Genomic DNA, 15695 nt, shown 5'->3' on the forward strand with positions numbered 1-15695 from the left:
ATTTATATGATTCTTCATGTACATTGTTTTGTGGAAGCCTCATAACAACCCTGTTGAAGTAGGCACTATATGGTATTATCATCTCCATTTTAAATATGAGGAAACTGAGTCTCAGAGAGGTTAAGTGACTTGCCAATGGTCACACAGCTAATAAATTCTACAGAAAGTATTTGAACCTAGATTTCCCTTGACTCCAACTGTGGAGATCTTTCCACTATGTCAAGCTTCTTCTAGTCTTGGCTTCAAGGCCTCCTATACGAAAGCAAACAGCCTCAACAGGATCAAAGCTTAAGGGACCAGCTCAGGAATATCTAGACCAAATAGTTATCTGGGGAATGCAGTTGTCTCAGCACTAATTCGATGTCAGACTGTTCAAGAACCTACAAGAGAGCAGAGAAAGGCAGGAAGCAGCTTAGGGTGGATCAAAGAGAGGGTACTTAATATGTGTTTATTGAATTGAACTGAATTGAATCAACGAGGTGGGAAGGAAGAAAACAGGTCATATCCAAAAGAGAGGAAGGCATTTTAGGGCAGCAGGATAGATCTGACATAAATCCAGGAGGATAGGAAAAAATGCAAGAAGTTAATATAAAGTAGATGGGAAGGTGGTAAAGAAAATTAGTAATTTCAGAGGCACACGAACAGAAGATACAAGAAACTAAGAAGATGAGGTGCAACTGAGGAGGTAATTTTTTTTGCAGGGGCTCATATTATGTCAGTGATCCAAGTGCATATAGCTCTTTCCTGTATTTAGGTTGGTATGTATTACAGCTGTATTGTGGCCACTCTGGGAGAGGATTGGCATGTACACCTAGCAAAGAGGGATAGAAGATCATGGATATACTTGGTAATAACTAGCTACACAATAATCCCCCGTTTGGTGCTAATCATACACATGATGCAGTGCCACAATTAGACCTATATTGGTCCTGTATCCTCACTTGCAACATCCCAATCTTTGTTGCTTATAAATAGAGGAATTGGCTTGAGGATCAGTTCTTTGTGCCAAGGAAGGTACTGTAAACGTAAACAGCACACAATCCCCATGAGGACACACAAGAGAAAACCCACAAGCAGATACTTTAGCCAATGAAAGTTCTGTACCCTAAAACATATCTGCAGCCCATTGACTTTAGCAGTTCAATATATAAATGTTAGGGCACCCACTCTCAGCCTCCTGTTATCACAGTTTTCTTCCATGAGGAGTTAGACTCTGGACAAGAAAGGTAGCTAGAGACTGCCTGAAAGGCACAAATATCATGGGCTATGGGTGTTGCAAAATCATAACCCCGTGTTTCTTTCAGTGTCAGAAAGGTTGAACAAACTTAAATAAAAAGAATCACAATCTCATACATCCCTTAAGGAGACAAACCATATTAATTAGGCCCTATAGGTAAACTAAATCAGGTTACAGTTTAAACCACTTAGAGTGCTCACCATATGCTAATCTGAGAGGGGACGTTTACATATCACCAAGGTAACCAAGAAAACTGACTAAACATAGCACCATGAAACAAAGGCCAGAGTAATATAATTATGAACATCAATGTTAAATAACATGAAGTCTCCTTGTAACCTGGTAACCCACTCCCAACGTTCATTCAATCAGCACATTTTATCTTGAGGCCCAGATATCCCATGTAGTCCCTGATTCCTGGGAACATCTCCCCTTGGACATTCTGGAATAGGCCTCATCCTCCGGGCAGCTCTGAAGCAGGTTGCTCCTAGCAGATCTGCTTCTCTGGTTCCAAGTCACTTGTAGAGATTCCTAGGTAATTCTGCTAAGTCCTGTTAGTAATAAGACTGCATAATTCAGTAAACCTTATCAAAATCTAATCAGATTGGCTTTTGTAATTAGTTCATGTGGTGAGAACTAACTCAAACCATAAGGTCTAACCCTACTAACAACAGAGCTATAAGAAGGACAACAATTAGGAATCCATAATTCACCTGAAACTTCAAAGAATTTCAGTTTTTACATACCACCCGTTCTTCCTAACTTTACCAAAACTCTGTATCTGCTATGGACAATGTCATTCATAAACTGAAAGAATAATCTTAAAATCCATGAGAGCCTGACTTATTTATAAAATGAGTCTTTCTATCTTTTATTATTTTCAGATAGGGACTTCAAAATAGGAGAACGGTATTACTAAAACATAATCAAGTCTGTATTTCCCCTTAGACACATTTGGAAGCCAAACTAGCAGCTAGTTATTTAGATTTCTAACAGTTTAATTTTGTTGCTTTCTCAAAGTTCCCTACTTGATTAAATTTAAAACTTTTATATCTTTGTCTTATTTCCCCTTTTGGAGGATACACACACACACACACACACACACACACACTCACACATTCCTCATGTCATCTTGAACGAATGAGGTACTTTAAGGACCTAATCTTATACATAAATATATAGCTATGAACAAGGGAATGGCAAGACACTCTATGAGAGGGCTGGCACATACACCTAGGAAAGTGAGATGGGAGATCATGGGTTCATTTGTAGTAGCTACATTCTACATATCACTAAACCTAATAATTTAGAATTGCACTACGACTTTTGAGACACTCTGTATATGAAAAATTCTTAATGCACACTAAGGAGAGACTAAGACTGAAAACTTTAAACCTGAACTGAGAGGTGGATCTGGGTCTTGGGAGGCAACTCAGACTAGTCTTTCCTCATTTTATTCAGAGGAAGAAAATGGGGAAGTAGAGGAGAAAAGAGAAGGCAGAGGGATGGGTTGCTCTCTTTGTGTGTACTGAGTTCTAATCAGCAAATTCTTCCTTATCTTCCTTTGCATGCAGGGACTGTGATCATTATATAGCTGACATCCCTCAGTCATTTGTGGCTGGCTGTGGAGAAGAAATGACAGTTGACCTGTGTGGCCTGGGAAGATTTTCTCTATCACCAAAATCAGAGTTCACAGAGCCTACCAACTTGGGACTTCTTTACACAGTGGGAAAGCTGAAAGCTGAGAAATTTTTGGTTCATCCCAAAAGATTTTGGCTTAGTTTCCATTATCTGTAAGATGGAACCAAATGATCATTATCTCTCAGTCTTTACTGAGTACCTACTAAGTGCTCAATACTACTGGGTGATAGAGAAACAAAAAAAAAAATCTCAGGCCCAGTTGGTCCCTTCTTGAACAATCTAGTTGGAGAGACAAGACATAAGATACACTAAAGGAGAAATTAGAAAAGGTTTGTTTATTTTTGTTCTTTGTTCTCGAAGAGGACCAGTGAGTGACATCAGGCAGGTGTCTTGACTTGCAAGTGAGTTGGATTTAAGTGAGGGAGGGCTGTGCAAAGTCATCAGCCTCACTCTCTCCTCCAGAGCCATCTGGATCCAGTGGCAAGATATAGATCAGGACGATGGCCCCACTCTTCTTAGGCCATGCTACCTTTGAAGTATTAAGTTCTAAAGTCAGAGTTTAGAGGAAGTAAAGGATATGACGAGAATAATGAGAAGGACTGCATTGGGGGAAAATTTCTTTTAACCTTAACCATTTCTTCTCAGGCATTCCACCACCTGTCTTAACTCCCTACCCTAAGTCACTTTCTACTCTTTGACTCACTTCCTAGTTCTGTGTATCAGTGTTTCAGACAAATCATTCTTTTTATAGTTATAAGATACAACTCAAATTTATACTGCTTTTGAAAGTTTGCACAGTGTTTTCCTCAGTGTGAGTTTCCTGTGAGATAAGAAGTCCGAATATTCCCATCCCTCTTTGGCAGATGAGGAAACTGATATTTGGAGGGCCACATGGCTCCTGACAGGAATGGGAATTGAAACCCAACTTCTCTTGACTCTGTGCCCAGTAGTAATTTCCACAAAACAGGTAAACTGAAAGGATAGGAAGGTGCTACTTAATCCAAGTTAATGAGGGTCTGGGCAGAGGCTTCTTAACTGGTAGGGCCAAGCATCCATGAGGTTAGTGCTATCCAGGTGTCCCTAGGTTCCCCCAGCAAACACAAGAAAGGGAATGGCAGAGCCAGAGACCCTAAGACTTTGTCAGCCACTGCAGCTTAAACGAAGACTAGCAGAATTCCATCTGCTTACTCACCAAGTGAAAAATTAGTTTCTGTGAATTTTAAATGAGGCAATAGAAGACTAAATCTTACACTACCAGGACCTATGTCCAAGGAAAACAAAACATTGAGACCAAATTATCTTGTAGTCTAAATAAGCCTGGTAATAGAGTCAAAAATATAGAAAAGGTTATATATGCCTGCTCAAGGATCCAGGGATCCCAAACTTTCAGTCTCAAATCTTTATCTTCTTGCTGGGTTGGGGGAGGAGGTGGTACACATTTTAAGTATATGACCTTATGGCACAGAAACATGTCTGTGGGTCATCTCAGCCATTCTCTAATCCTTAGAAAGAACTACACTTGAGTTTTTCTTATCTAAGCTTAAATCTGTTTTGCCAGATAAAAGGAAGACTCATCTTTCTGAGTTCAAATCTGGCCTCAGACACTTGCTAGCTGTGTGACCCTGGACAAGTCACTTACCCCTGTTTGCCTCAGTTTCCTCCTTGATAAAATGAGCTGGAGAAGGAAATGGCAAACTACTCCAGTATTTTTGCCAAGAAACCCCAAATAAGGTCACAAAGAGTTGGACATGACTGAACAACAAAATTGATAAATTTTCTCTGAACAGAAGATTATAGGTTCCTGGGTCAATTGAAAATGCCTGATTTGGAGGATTGCTGCTTAGAAACGAGTCTGGGTCCTTAGGACTTCCAACCTAACTCCCTTAGGGATTCATGAGAAAGTGTTAAGTCAAAACTCCAGGACTGAGCAGAACAGCTTTGAGTCTAAAAGCTAAAAGGGCAAAAAATCCTTTCTCTGAGCTCCTGCCAAATGTTAAGTCCTTGACTCCTGGGCCAGATCATAAGAAATAGATTTGGTGGAGAGAAGAGGAGAGGGAGTGTTGGGCCCTATATTGCTTTTCGTGCAGTGAAAATACCTATTTTCTGAACTAAAATGAAATCCAAGACTAGCTAGGTGGTCCTTTAGCCTACTCAAATCCAGAAAGGACCAAGTTCCAGGTTCTTCTATAACCCCGCCCAGCTGACATTCCACCTCTCTTCACATTTCAATTTCCAATTTTTTGAGACTTTTCCACTCATCTCTTATTGTTAACAACAAGGAAGGAATGCGTGTTTAAACTCTGAGACCCCAAGCCTCAGTGAGAATGCAGGACAGACAGCACAGATGGGTGTGTGAGCGGGCTGGGGAGAAGCAGTATTCCCCCCATTATGATACGGTGAGAGCACCGTATTTGATGTCAGAGGACTTTAGTTTAATTTTAGTTTAAATTTTGACTCTGATACTACCTGTGTGACAGTGAGTAAAACTCACGTCCCAAAACAAACTTACTAACTTTCTTACCAAACACACCACTCTTCCTAACTTAAAAGCTCTCCTTTAAAGCCCATCATAACCTGGCCCATTCCTACCTTTCCAGTTTTCTTTCATCTTACTCCCCTCCATGTAATCTTCATCCAGTGACACTGGCTTCCTTGCTCTTTGGCTAACAATACACTCCAGCTCTCGGCTCTGGGAGTTTTCACCGGCTGTTCCCGAATGCCTGGATCTCCCTCCCTCTTGATTTCCACCTCCTGGATTACCTGTCTCCTTCAAGTCTCAGCTGAAGTCCCACCTTCTATAGCCTTTCCAAAACCCCTTAAGGCTACTACCTCCCTTTCGTGATTTTTCCTTTATATCGCTTGTTTGATCCTAGTCTTTTTCACGTTGTTTTCCTGAATTAAGTCTGCAAAATCCTCGAGAGCAGGGACTGTCTTTTCCAGCGATTAGCAATGTGTTGCCAAACCCCGTAGGTACTTATTCAATGTTTATAGACTTTGTGGACCTCAGTTTCCTCATCTGTAAGATGAATTGGGTGACCTCTAAGGTCTCTTCTATCTCTAAATCTATGATCTCACGGGGCCCTTGTTCACAACCTGGCTAGCGGAGGGCAGTCAGCCCAAGTGCGTGCGTCCGGAGGTGGGTGTACCTGGCACAGGGAATGAGAAGGGGAGGAGGTTGTCGGTTGCGGAACAAGGCAGGGTTAAGGGTAGGGAAGCGAGATGAGAGAACGTGCAAGCAGGACTCCAGGGGCATGGCGGGAGACTGGCCAGCAGACACCTCCGGGAGCCGCAGCGGCAGGTGCGCTCTGACCAGCAGGCTCAGGGTTGCCTGAGTGCTTCTTCTCCCGATCCACTAGCTTGGGCTAGTCTCTTCCGGGCGCCCCTGACCTCAGCGGCGACTCCCCGCTTCCTTCTGACTCCCTGCCCACTTTGCCGGGTCCCTTCCTCCTTCCCCTCCCTCCCTTTCCTCCGCAGGCAGCGGGTCGGGGATCCCTACCTGTGCGGTCAGTCTTGGTCTGACTCAGACTCAGCCGGTGCCCTGCCAGTTGATATAGAAAGGGGTGCACAGTAGGGAGCCGTCCAAGCAATCAGGGTTCTTGGTAGCAACTAAACCTGAGCGCTCACCCCGCCCCTCCAGCAGGAACTGTGTCAAGGGTTTAAAGCTGTTCCCTCCCTGATTCCCTTTCGCCCGCCTGGCATTTCCTAGTGAGCTGGACCATAGCCCCACCCGAATCTTTATCCCCAAGGATTGCCTTTCTTCCCGAGGGCTGTGAATCAAACCTCTCAAGCTTTTCTTGAGTCACCTCTTTCTGCCCCTGCTTCAGGGGTGGGTGTCCCAGGATCATACAGATCATTTAGAACAATGCCCCCATTTTATAAAGAAGGAAACTGAGGCCCAGAGCAGTTACCCAGGGCAGTTTTGCACAGTGTCCTACCTCTTTCTTTTCAAGGTAGCTACCCCACACTACATCCTCTAACAAGAGTGGGACCTGTCACATTCAGGAGAAGTAGTAAGGGAGTTTCTGTGTAATTCAGAAATCTTGTTTTATTTTTTCTTCTATCTCCTGTTGTTTATCTCTTGGCCTTCCCACTGTTCATTAGCACTTAGAACCATGGAAAGGAAAATTGCCAGTTCTGCAATTTGTCAGTGTCTCCTGATAAAAGCATTAGTGAGGGAAGATCCAGGAACTCTTGTCTAAATGTGGCTAATGGGCTGTATCATGTCCTTCACAGGAAATGGAGAGTGGGAGAATGGGTCACTAACTGGCTAGACCTAAGAATATGATATGACATTTCCTAACTCCAAACTGATTAAGCCTCAGTAGTAGCTGCTCCAAGAAATGGCAGGAAGATCTCCCTTTTCTCTGCCTCTGCAACATCACTGGACTCTGAAAATGAGCATCATAGAGTGCCAAGGCAGACCGCCTTAGGGAAATAAGGTAGCATTCCTATCCCAATTACAGTCAAAACTAACCCACTCTCACCCAGGAGACTATCAAATCATGTGCCCTGGGGAATGTGTGACAAGAGGCTGAGGCTGAGATGAAAATACTCAAAGCTATTAAGCCAGCATTCTGCTCAACAATCTTTTTATTTTATTTTTAAATGTTTTATTTAAACGACATTGCTGTCACTTCTTGTTGAGGCCCCATCATTCTCTACTGCTCCCTATCACCAGTAGAATCATTCCTTGTAACAAAGAAATATATTTAAACAAAAATAAATCAAAACCTTTGTCATGTTTGCTTCATCTCACACCTAGAGAATGCGGCCCCTCTGGAGAGAGGTGAGAGGCAGGTGGAGGTTTCGTTTTTTCAGACCTGGGAAGTCCCATTGGGTCACTGCACTGATCAAGGTTCTGAAGTCTTCCTATGTTTTCTTTTACTTTGCCAGTAAACTCTGTTCTAACAGTTAAGCCAAGAAAATCAAAAGCAGTTGGTCACTAAGCAGCTGAGAATGATTTGCATTGTAAGAGCTTAATAAATGGTTTTGGAATCAAACAATTGTTAATTAGAGTTGTTGAAGAAATGTGTCAGTTAGAAGAGGACTTGTTAACTATTGGCAGAGACCAAGTTCTATTGGAGTCTGAGCCAATGGTAATACACCTTATATCCCAACAAAGATTCAGTTTTTAAATCCCTGCTTTTATGAAATTTTGGCAATATTTAGAGTCAAAGGATATAGTTCGAATTGCAACTGCTACTTACTGCCGATGTGACTCCTGGGAAGTTACTTCAGGACTTTAAAGCTTTTTTTTTTTTTTTTTTTTTTTTTTTTTTTTGCTTTTTGGGGAAGCAATTGAGGTTAAGTGACTTGCCTGGGGTCACACAGCTAGTAAGTGTCAAGTGTCTGAGGCCAAATTTGAACTCAGGTCCTCCTGACTCCAAGGCTGGAGCTCTATCCACCGCACCACCTAGCTGCCCCTTCTTTAAAGCATCCTTAAGGAAATATTGGCATTCCGTGAGTAGAACGGATAATTTTTACTTCATGTCTCACTCAGGGAGACAGTGCGGTACAGTGGAAAGAACACTGAATTTGGGGTTGCAGGACCTGAGTATGGATCCTGGCTCTGCCACTAAGGATCTCCGTGACCTTGGGCACGTCACTACCTCAATAGACTTCCATTTCCTTATCTTTCCCCCCCAAACCCTCCAATCTTCCTAACTTCCCTATTCCTGGCAAGGGCACCATTTTCCTCCCAGTCACTGAGGCTCTCAACCTGTGTGTCATCCTCAATTCCTTATTCTCTCTCACCACACTCCTCTCTCCACTCTGTTGCCAAGTCCTGTCGTTTCTACCTTTGTCACATTTTCAAAATATACTCCCCTTTGTCTCCTCTAAAGCTGTCCCCACCCTGGTGCAGGCCTCGTGGAGTATTGCAATAGCCCCTGGGGGGGTCTCCCTCCGTCTAGCCTCTCTCTGCTTCTCTACTCTCTCTGTTCTCTCTAACCAGGTGCCAAAATGATTTTCCTACAGCAAAGATCTGGCCAATAAACCAATAAATGGCCCTATTCAGTAAACTCTGGTAGATCCCTATCCCCTCCAGGATCAAATATAAAATACTATTTGGCATTTGATAGTCTTTACAACTTTCCTCCTTCCTATCTTTCCAGTTTTGTTACATTTTGCTTCCCCACCCCTGCTCTATGTACTCAGCGAGATAGCCCAGTGGATAGAGCAATGGGCCCAGAGTCAGGAAGAACTGAGCTCAAATCCAGCCTCAGACACTTACTAGCTGTGTGGCCCTGGGCAAGTCACTTCACTCTGTTTGTCTCAGTTTCCTCATCTATAAAAATGGGCTGGAGAAGGAAATGGCAAACCACTCCAGTACTTCTGCCAAGAAAACTCCAAATGAGGTCACGAAGGACATGGCGGAATAACAACATGTACTCTATAATCCAGTGACCCTATTTTTTTTTTTTTTTTTTTTTTGCTGTTCCTTGCACTCCATCCCCTAACTCCTTGTCTTCTTACTGGTTGTCTCTCATGGCTGGCTGCTCTTCCTTCTCACCTCAACCTTTTGGCTTCCCTGGCTTCTTTCCAGATTTACCTCAAATTACACATTCTGTAGGAGGCCTCCAGCTTTCCCAGTGATTACCTTTCATTTACTTGGTAGATGTCTTGCATGTACATAGTTATTGGCACATCGTGCCTCCCTGGGAAGATGAGTTCCTGGAGGGCAGGGACCTTATGTTTTGTTTAGTACATTGCCTGGAAAATTGTTAAAGCTTAACAAATACTTGTGAACTGGTTTAGCATTTTATCTCTCAGAATTGTTTCTCTGGGCAACAGGGAAATGAAATTAAGTCTCAAGTCTTTAATGAGCTGGAGAAAGAAATGGCTAGCCACTCTCGTATCTTTGCCATGAAAACCCCCAAAAGAGGTCACAGAATCAGACATGACTGAAAAAACTCCACAACAGAGACTTAGGATGAAAAATTCTGTCCACCTTCAGAGAAAGAACTGATGGAATCTGAATGAAGATTGAAGTATACCATTTTTTATTTTATTTTTTTCGTGTTTTTTGTTTGTGTTTTCTTTTACAAAATGACTAATATGATAATATGTTTTGCATGGCTGCACATGTATAACCTATATAAAATTGCTTGCCATCTCAGAGAGGGAAAGGAAGGGAGGAAGGAGGAGAATTTGGAACTCAAAATTTCAAGAAACTAATGTTAAAAATTGTTTTTACATGTAGTTGGGAAAAACAACAACAAAAAAAAGCCTTTAAATTCGCCAGAAATACATTAAGCACATTGACTCATAGTTTGTAGATTCTTTTCCCGGCCCCTTTTAAAATTGGGCCAGCATTGGCCCTTCTGCAGCGCTGAAGTGGCCTTTCTGTTCTGCATGGTCACTCAAAGGTCACAGACTTGGGCTAAGAAATCACCTGCTAGTTCTGTCTTAATACTGGCATTTGGTGCAGTGGATCGCTCGGGACTAAGGTTCAGACAAATCGAGCTTTTACTTAAAAAAAAGCAGTTCTCAAGAAGCAGTTCAGGAAGATATAAACTAACTGATAAAAGTCACCAACAAAAAGGTTAAACAGACTCAGCAAAGAGATTTTCAAACTCCAAAGTCCAAAAACTCCTTCTATACTCTCCTGGTCCAGAGGGTCCATGGGGAGGGGTGGGAGGAGGGGGGGTGGTGGTGATGAGGGAAAAAGTGGGGGGATAGGGGGCAGATTAATCTACTGCGGGGCAAAGTTGTCCCATCCTCCTCCAGGTTTGGCCCACGACTTCCTGGCTCACCACAACACCAGCCAGGACTGGCCCTAGCTCACATTTCCCCAGTTCTACCTGTTTCCTGTCCCATAACAAACTCAATGAGGGCAACCAGGTGCTCTCTTATTTCCCTACTGGTCTTGGGTTTCAACTTACTGTTAACCATTTTATTTGAACCTTCCCTAGAAAAGAAAACAGAAGCAAAATGCAAACTGAGTAGTTAGGTCTTCTCAACCATGATTATTATTCCATCTGCCCCAGGCAATGATTATATAATTGCTTTTATTCTTCTCTTGCCTCAAACACAGCTAAACAAACAGGGGAAAAAAATAGTCCTTTTTGTTGTCCTTAGCGTTTGGTGCAGGGCTCAGCTCATTCTGGGCTTCAGCACTCCTGACATTATTATTACAGAGCATGGCTTCTCTTTCCTATTCATTTGCAATTACCTGCAAGCCCCTGCTTCCATTTTATGTACGTCTAAAAGCTGATTGATAATTTCCCTATGTGGCCATATTCTTAGATCTCTCTTTTCTTTTTCTAGGAATCCTCTCTGGCTATATTTCAGAGTATCACTCTTGACGTTCCCCTTGGACTAACTTCCCCTATCAAAAATTAGGATACTGGGGGGCAGCGAGGTGGCACAGTGGATAGAGCACCAGCCCTGCAGTCAGGAGGACCTGAGCTCAAATCTGGCCTCAGACACATAACACTCACTAGTTGTGTGACTCTGGGCAAGTCACTTAACCCCAATTGCCTTCACAAAAAAAAAAAAAAAAAAGAAAGAAAGAAAATTAGGATACTGATTCCAACATGTCCAAACTGTATTGAGTCACATTTCTAGAGAGTTTTAAGGTTTGCAAAGCAGTTTACTCACAACAATGCTGTGAGGTAGACGGTTCCAAGATTATTACTTTCATTCTGCAGATGTGGAAATCTGGGCTCTAAGTAATTTGTTTTTAATCATAAAGCTAGTAAGTGCTATTCAAACCCAGGCTTCCTCACTGTAAATCCAGGACCTTATCCATTACCAGTGCTTGGCCCTGTCTATCTATCTATGTCTATCTGTCTGTGAATCTGTGTGTCTATCTGTCCATCTGTGTATATCTATCTGTGTAGCTATTTGTCTGTGTGTCTGTCACTGTGTCTGTCTATTGGGTATCTGTCTATCATTTATTTTATATCCTATGCCATTTATATGCTGATAATACTCATTTTGACCTGGAACCTTAGAAAACGGGTGATTATGATGGTTGGCCTTTTCTGGGAATAGAGAAAGGGCAAAAAATGGCATAATTCAAAAAGACTGACTCTGGGACAGATATCCAGAGCTGAAAGATATGACAAAGAGGCAAATCTCTATAGGAGGCACATACCTGGACCTGTTTGGAGTGGGATAGGGTACAGAGAACAGCGCTGATAGCCACAGGGATCTAATAGAAGCCATGCCAGTCCCAATTTGAGCTCTTCCAATCTGAAAACAGCACAGCTTTCAACCTCCTGCAGCCAGAGACATACATGAAGACAGAACTGCAATGGCTGGAGGCACCCTGTCCAGAGACCTTTGACCTAAAGACTGACTTATAACAGAGATAATAAAGTGGAAAGTGGTGAAAAGGCCTATTAAGGATTTTCCTCTTAAGGACCTATTAGAGAAGAACTTTGAAACTCCACACTCTAAAAGCTAATTTAATTCAATAAATATTTATTAAGTTCCTACTACCTCCTGATCCTCTATTAAGTGTTGGGGATGCAAAGTGGAAACAAAAGATGGTCCCTGTCATCATTTGATAATCTAATAAGGAGGTGATGGGGAGGAGAGCTGTGACAAAGCTGCTCTTACCTAATTTTTGGCCTCATTTAACACAGTGTACAAATTCCTTTTTGAACTGACTTAGGATGAAAAATTCTGTCCACCTCCAGAGAAAGAACTGATGGAGTCTAAATGAAGATTGAAGTATACCGTTTTTTATTTTTATTTTTTGTGTTTTTTGTTTGTGTTTTCTTTCACAAAATGACTAAGATGATAATGTTTTGCATGACTGCACATGTTTAACTTATATAAAATTGCTTGCTGGACCTTAGGTCATCCTCCGGGGTCCACATATAATAGCATCTCACTACCCTAGAGTTTGGCATAGAGGGAGGGGAAATCTAATCTTTTAAGCCAAGAGAAAGGCTCAATAATAACCCAGACCTGGAAAGACTGTGTCAATACCAAGGGGAGTGCTTGGAGAATGATTCTGAAAAGTATGTTAGAGCCCTACATTAGGGGCAGTGTGGCATACCAGAAGGAAGATGAGGCAGCATGGGACAGTGCAAAGTAAACTAGACTTGGAGGCAGGGGACCTCAGTTCAAATGCTCCCTTTTATTATCTGTGTGACCTAGGGGGCAAGGCACTAACTTTTTTGGTCCTCATTTCCTTGTGAGTGAAAGGAAAAGGTTAAACTACCAGCAGTAAATCTATAATCTTCTGACCTGGGGTCAAACCCTGACTCCAGCACTGAACTAGCTATCTGATGGTGAACAAGCCATTTAATCTCTCTGAGCGTTATATTTTTTAATCCATAAAAAATCCACGATAATACTCCAATCACCCACAGTACAGTGCTATGAAGAAGGCACAAAATGTGATTCTATAGCTTCAGAAATGGGTCACAGGTTTTATATATTTATTCCTACTGCATGAGCAAATGCTTGTGTGACTGGTACTCCCATTAGAGGTACATCTGGAGCTATTAAAATAAATGTGTTGATGCCGGGCCAAGAAGAAACATTTTTCTTTTTGGTAACATTCTGCCAAGTGATTTCAGAGTCTAAGGCAGAAAAGTCCTTGGGCCAGGTGAAGAGGTTTAAATAGGCAGTCCTTTCATATAAAGTTGATATCTTATACTAACCTGCTTTCAAAATATTTTTTCAAGGAAACACAAGAAAAGTCAATCTAGCCCTATGGATGACCATGCAACTGTCACGGTAATACTCTAATTAAGAAGTTACTGAGATGCTAGAGTTGTGAGTAATTAGTCTTTGGGACTCAATAATAGTTTTCTGTGTTGGATGAGACAATTAGGTTTTGACTGATTGTGGGAAAGTAATATTATGCTCAGTGGATTGAGCGTCAGGCCTGGAGTTAGAAAGAGCTGAGTTCAAATCTGGCCTCACTAGGCCTTTGAGCCTGGGCAAGTCACTTAATCTTGTTTACCTCAGTTTTTTCCTCATCTATGAAATGAGCTGGAGAAGGAAATGGCAAACCACACCAATATCTTTGCCAAGAAAACCCCAAATGGGGTCACAAAGAGTCTGAAATGACTGAACAACAACACACACATATGCATACATATAGATAGACACATATATCTGTATCTATATCTATATACATATGTGTGTATGTATGTTGTATATTGTATTTCAGTTTCCCATGCTCTGATCAGCCTAGTGGAGTCAGAATAGCAAAGTCCTGTTTTTCCCCCAAAGCATGGAGGCCCCATCCTTTCCCTAAATGTTGATTAGGCAACCCTTTCTCCTATATTTTTAGCCCTTTCCCCCATATGCTGAGTAGGCAACATTACCACTCCATAGCCCACCCTATTACCAGTGACCTTGTGGTCAAGGGACTTTCCCAAGACCATGCAAGTGCAATGACACTCCTTAATGCCTGATAGTAACTTATGTGATGTCAAAGCCTCCATTAACATCTCATGAGTATGATGTTGAATCGACTCTCAAGAGTGAAAGTATAGCCACTTCGTAATAGCCACCCGGAAGACCCAGTAAAGCGCAGGCACAAGTCTTCTTTTGGCTTGCATAGCACCAAGATTATGCCATAGCAAATTTCCATAAGTCATTCCCCCTTCAGCTCTGATAGCAGCAAGTCCCCATTCCCCTTTTACCCAACCAACCAGTATCCTGAGCTGCTTGGTTCCGTTTGCTTTTGCAACAATAAAGCCCTGCTTGGAAGGACTCCAGCCTTGGTATTCTCGGTATTCTTACTGACTCTGAACCAGCTCTCCCACTGCACTCTGACCCACATAGGAGCCCAAGAACTGGCTACAAGACGAAAAGCCTCTCCATCGCATGACTCTTGGAGAGAAAGGAGTGGTATCATCTAGTCTTCTGCACAGAGGAGGGGAAATTTGCTGGATCCAATGGTGGAAAAACATCAACACAATTTTTTAGTCCAAGAAATGGAAATTGTGGAGAATTTGAATTCCAGTCTTGTGGAAGAATGTCCAGAATTCAAATATCTCATTTGGGGGCAGCTAGGTAGCTCGGTGGATAGAGTACCAGCCCTGAAGTCAGGAGGACCTGAGTTCAAATCTGGCCTCAGACAAAACACTCGACACTTACTAGCTGTGTGACTCTGGGCAAGTCACTTAACCCCAATTGCCTAAAAAAACACCAAAACCCAAATATCTCATTTGGTCATACAGTCATGGGAAACCTACAGCCTTAAGGCCACGTGAGACCTTCTAGGTCCTTGGGTGCAGCCTTTTGATTGAGTCCAAGCTTTACAGAACAAATCCTTTTATTAAGGAGATTTGTTCTGTGAAGTTTGGATTCAGTCAAAGGGCCTCCCTTGAGGACCTAGAAGGCCACAAGGAACTTAAGTTATGTGACGTGGAGGAGAAAAACCTATACTTTGGCCACTCTTATTTGAATGGCCCAGGTCCAGGTCCAGTGGGAAAGGAGTTTGCTGCTCTAATCACTACACATTTGTTTACCTTACAAGGGGAGTCCAAACTCTTAGTTTTGTATGATTAGAGAACTGTATAGTTCCATATGGATTGGGGAAGGGGTGTAAGGTATAAGAAATTATGTTTCCACAGATGTAGAGGAAGTGGTACTAACAATAGAATTCAGAATGCTTAATGAGTTTATGCATATTAACTTCTCCTGGGGGGTTGGGGGGGTGGGGAGGGTTAACACAATTCTAGGCACAATGTTGTATGTAGTAGGAGAGAAACATATTAAGAAGTAATATGAAGTAGGCGTTCTGGGAAGTTGTACGCCTCGAAGTAGAAATGAGAAATGAGGGAGAGACCTTGCGTTTTGGGACAGGGATACAACTGCTTGCCTTCCCTTCTGTAGGGTA

At 42.3% G+C, this 15695-nt stretch overlaps 1 protein-coding gene across 1 annotated transcript in view; it reads right to left on the bottom strand.

Annotated features, from left to right (window-relative positions):
• Positions 1-6518, bottom strand: part of TMEM45B (transmembrane protein 45B) — a 31930-nt gene extending 25412 nt beyond the window's left edge. The window contains exon 1 of the mRNA XM_027835145.1: positions 6375-6518. The gene's annotated coding sequence lies outside the window, so the exon portion shown is untranslated. The remainder of the gene's footprint in view (positions 1-6374) is intronic.
• Positions 6519-15695: the final 9177 nt, after the last annotated feature.

The sequence above is a fragment of the Vombatus ursinus genome, unplaced genomic scaffold (genome assembly GCF_900497805.2).
Source record: "Vombatus ursinus unplaced genomic scaffold, bare-nosed wombat genome assembly UNPS02014813.1, whole genome shotgun sequence".
Classification (NCBI taxonomy): domain Eukaryota; kingdom Metazoa; phylum Chordata; class Mammalia; order Diprotodontia; family Vombatidae; genus Vombatus; species Vombatus ursinus.